The sequence below is a fragment of the Palaemon carinicauda genome, chromosome 7 (assembly GCF_036898095.1).
Source record: "Palaemon carinicauda isolate YSFRI2023 chromosome 7, ASM3689809v2, whole genome shotgun sequence".
NCBI classification, from domain to species: Eukaryota; Metazoa; Arthropoda; class Malacostraca; order Decapoda; family Palaemonidae; genus Palaemon; species Palaemon carinicauda.
Window position 1 is genome coordinate 65,317,447 of NC_090731.1, and position 5,000 is coordinate 65,322,446.

Consider the following 5,000-nt stretch of genomic DNA (forward strand, 5'->3'; position numbering starts at 1 on the left):
TTCAGAAGTTGAGTAGCCAGATTCTACCTTGTACAGTTTTTCACTAAAGAAGGGCAATGGGCAGGGAGAGCCGTTGACCAACTTTACGAGTATTGCCACTATAGCAACTTCACTAGCATCGGTAGAGAGAAGGAGAGGGGCATGCGGCATGGGAAAAGTGAGAGCAAGAATGGCTGATAGAGCATCCCTTGCATTTCAAGAGCAAGCTTCTTGAAGAGGATCCCAATTTTTTCCTTTTGGCTTGCCCTTGAGGGAGGCGTAAAGGGAGACGAGTGTGGCGCAATGGCTGGCAGGAACCAGTGATAATAGTTGATTATGACCAAGAATTTTTTCAGTGCTTTGATGGTTGAGGGCTTGAGGAAGTTCCCAATGGTTGCTACCTTCTCAGGGAGGGGGTTGATGCCTTCAAGAGTGATGAGGTGCCCAAAGAACGGTTCTTCGTTGGGGACAAAGGTACACTTGTCGTACTGGACTACAAGACCTTCTGTTGTAAGCAGTCAAAAACGATGCGTAGGTGACGTATGTGTTCCTCTTTGGAAAGTGGCCCAGGCATTAAGAATTCTAAATAAGGAGTAATTACAGGTTTATGGAGAGAAGGCGGTGGTGATGGCAGCCTTGGGGATGTCTTCACTTTGTACAACTAGGAAGTAACCTTGGTGATGTTTGGGAAGGGATAGTGATCTGGTTCTGTCTGTATGTTCAGATGCTTGTAATACCCACAAAGGCACAAGGAGCCATCTTTCTTCAGGACGTGTGTTAGGGCGATGACCATGGACTTGAGGCCTTTCAGCAAAGGCTTGCTTCTAAAATTTCGGTGAACGTTTGTTTAGCTGCTGCAAAATGATCTGGTGCCAGATGGCTGAATCTAGCAGACACTTGGGGCCCTGACAACTTGATATGGTGATAAAAACCATGTTTGGCACGAACAGTGGGCGTTAAGAAAAGTTTTGGATGGAAGAATTACAGGTATGATGCTAGGATCTGGGTGTAGGCATCTGTAGGTGTGCTGTTGTGGAGAATGAGGTCGGAGGGGGTGTGTTGAAGAGGTGTCGACGAGTAAGACTCTACGTTGACTAACCATCCATGAACAACATCAAACGGGAGGTGGTAAAGGGAAAGGAAATCCGCACAGAGCATTGGAAATGTAACGTCAAAAACGAGAAAATTCCAATGATATTTGTTGCTCCCAAATGATAATATAAGTCGCTCGTATCCATGGGTGGCCATCACAAATCCATTGACAGCTACCAGGCAGATGTCAGCAGGCTTAGATTGATTACATCGTGTCCTGAGGAGTGGCCTTTGTAGATAAGAACGGCAAGCACTGGTGTTTACCAAGAATCACACTGATGTACTTACATCACAAAAAAAAAAAAAAAAAGATTAGTTATAGGGGAAGTCACCACCACAAGTGATGGCCTATTTACAAGTTTTTAGCCCTTGTCAACAATTCACACATTTATTAGCAGCAGCCGCAATTTTGGGTGTGATGGTAGCATAACTTCGGCTGATGGCATCAGTAAGTGGGTGGAGAGGTGATCGAGGGGTGACATATATGGATAGTGGGCAGATTTGTCACTGCCTCGGCCTGCTAAAAGCTGGGCATCTGTGTCCTTCTGCATTCTGTCCTTTCACATTCATGTCAGCTTAGGTCGATGTTGAATAGCTGTCCTTTTCGTCAGGAGAGAAGGCATTGATAGAAGTCTCGGAATTGGTGAAGAGGCTGTCCAAAAGGGCACCGACTTTGGTCATCAGTTCCTTCATGGGCAGAATATTGACATCAAGGATGGCAGCACGTACGGGGTTCGGGTAGGTGTCGTACCCAAAGGTCGCAAAGTAGGTTCACCTAATGAGGAGAGCCGTTTGCAAAAGGATTAGAGCGAGTAATACTTGTTATTTCTCTAAGGGTGAGTAAAGCCTTTTTGTCCCATAACGGTTTTTTATAGAGCTGAAAAGGCTTGGATATATGGGCAGCTGCTAATGGCGAATACTGCTCCAGGAAGTTTGTATTGAGGGTGTCGTACACTATTGGGGCAAGTTGGCGATTGCCGGGAAGGTGTCCCGAGTATTGCCGCGAGAACATAGTCTAGTCTGTTTTAAATGCTTGAGCGCGTCAAGCCCTTAACGCAAAACAATCTCAGCATGCTGAAACCAAGCGGATGCCTCTGTACTGGCAAATGGTGGTAGTTCCTAGGATGTGGAGAAGAAAGAAGAGTCACAACAGTGAGGGGGAAGGTGGGAGGGAGCTGTTTCTCCAGCGGTCACCAATTGTGTGAGGTTGCTGTTAGGTTATGATATAGAAAGGGGATGAATGCAAAGTATGCCACAAACCTATTTGCAACAGATCACGAGTTTATATACAAGCTTTTCATAGCAAGTACCAAACAAAAAATCAAACCAACTGGTCCTGTTATCAGAAAAGGGATTTATATATATATATATATATATATATATATATATATATATATATATATATATATATATATATATAAATACATATATATATATATATATATATATATATATATATATATATAAATACATATATATATATATATATATATATATATATATATATATATACATATATATATATATATATATATATATATATATATATATATATGTATTTATATATATATATATATATATATATATATATATATATATATATATATATATATATATATATATATATATATATATATATATATATATATATATATATATATATATATATATATATATATATATATATATATATATATATATCTGTGTCGTCGTCGGCGCCCACTCGTGTCCGAGTATTGGGTTCTGTCGTTAGCCATCAGCCTCCTATCTGTAGGGTGGGTGCTTATGCCTGATGTGGCTGTTAAGTCCTAGTCTGTGGTGGAAGAGTCGCGGACAGTGTTCACAAGGGAGGGTAGGTGGTGGGCGGGGCTGTTCTAATCGCTCTCTCCTTCTTCTCCTCCTAGCCTCCTCATTTTGTCTCCTCCTCTCCTCGAAGTCCACGGTGCCATGGTGTACTGTACTCCTCCAGGTTTTCCTGTCCCTGGCTGTTTCTTCCCATGAGGAAGGATCGATGTCAGTTAGAGCCAGGGTGCGCTTTAGTTGATCTTTATAGCGCATTTTCGGGGCTCCTCGTGGTCTGGTGCCCTGGGTCAGTTCTCCGTAGAATATTTTCTTTGGGAGCCTAGATGGATCCATCCTATGCACGTGTCCTATCCAGCGGAGGCGGTGGTGGATGATGGTGGCCTCCACGCTGGTCAGCGAGGCACGTTCTAAGACTTCAATGTTGGTGGTGTGGCTCTCCCAGGGGATTTTCAAGATCTGCCTCAGTTTCATTTGTTGGAAGCGTTCTAGGTTTTTAATATCGTTTTTATATAGCGTCCATGTTTCACATGCATACAGGAGCGTGGAGAGGACTACTGCCCTGAACACCATTATTTTGGTGGTCATTGTCAGTGCGTGGTTGTTAAATACGCGGCAGTTGAGTCGGCCAAAGGCGGAGTGGGCTGCCCTGATCCTGTTCTCCACGTCCTTTTTGCTTGTGGGAGTTGATGTTAGGATGCTCCCTAGGTAGGAGAACTGGTCCACCTGTTCTAACGGTTGGTCATTCACTGTGGTATTGAAGTTGGGGAGCATCAGTCCTGGTGGATGTTGGACGAGGGTCTTGGTTTTGTCTGAGTTGACTTGCATCCCAAAACGTTCGTAGGCAGAGTTGTATGCATCAGCTAACGACTGCAGGTCCTCTGCCGTCTGACCTGGGGTGGCATTGTCGTCAGCATACTGCAGTTCTCGCACTGCACACAAGGTGGTCTTGGTTCTGGCGCGGAGTCTAGCGAGGTTGAAAGCGCCTCCATCCATGCGGAAACGTAGGTCGACTGAGGGTGTGTCTGGGGGAATCTCGTTGAGCATTGCTGCGGTGTATAGCGAGAAACACGTCGGGGCCAGAACACAGCCCTGCTTCAGGCCGCCGTTGATGGGGAATGGGTCTGAAAGAGAGTTCTGGTGGCAGACTCTCCCAACCATTCCGTCATGGAGGGCACGCACCAGCTTGACAAAATCGGGTGGGCAGCCATATCTTTTGAGGACAGCCCACATGGCAGGTCGAGGTACTTTGTCGAAGGCCTTTTTCAAATCCCAGAAGATGAACATTATGGGCTGTTGTTGTTCGAGGCTCTTCTCTTGTAGTTGTCGCGCACAGAAGATCATGTCTATGGTCCCGCGGGAAGGTCGAAAGCCGCACTGGGACTCTGGCAGGACGTCTTCTGCGAGAATAAGGAGGCGGTCAAGGAGAATCCAAGCGAAAATCTTACTCGCGATACTTAGTAGTGATATTCCCCGGTAGTTGTTACAGTTCTCCCTGTCTCCCTTCTTGAAGATGGTAGTGATGTTTGCATCGCGGAAGTCACTGGGGGGGGGGGGTGTCTTGGTCTCCCATATTTTCAGTATAAGGAGCATCAAACGGTTCCTCAAGCCGGGGCTACCGTGAGTGAGGAGCTCCAACAGGATGTTGTCTGGCCCTGGGGCTTTGCCGAGCTTCATTCGCTGCAGGGCCTTGTTGAAGTCATGGATGGAAGGTGGTAGTGCCATCCAGTGACGGACGGGATGCTGCGGGGTCATTCGCAGGAGATCGTCTGGGGTGTCTGCTTGGTCATTGAGGAGGTTCTCAAAGTGAGACCTCCACCTGGCCAGGATGCCCTCGCTGTCGGTGATGGTCGTGGCCCCATCCGCGTCCTTCAGGCTGCCCACTGATGACCGTGTGGGACCGAATATTTCCTTTGTTGCTGCATAGAATCTGCGCAGGTCACGTTGGTCAGCGAAACTCTGTATTTCTGCAGCTTTTCTTTGCCACCAGATGTTCTGGGCTTCACGATACCTCTCTGGCAACCAGCTTTAGCCACCTTGTGAGCACATTTGTTAGCTGCTGTTGGTTGGTTTTCCAAAGTCAGGCGTGCTTGTCGTTTGGTTTCAATGAGAAGAGAGATGGTAGCATC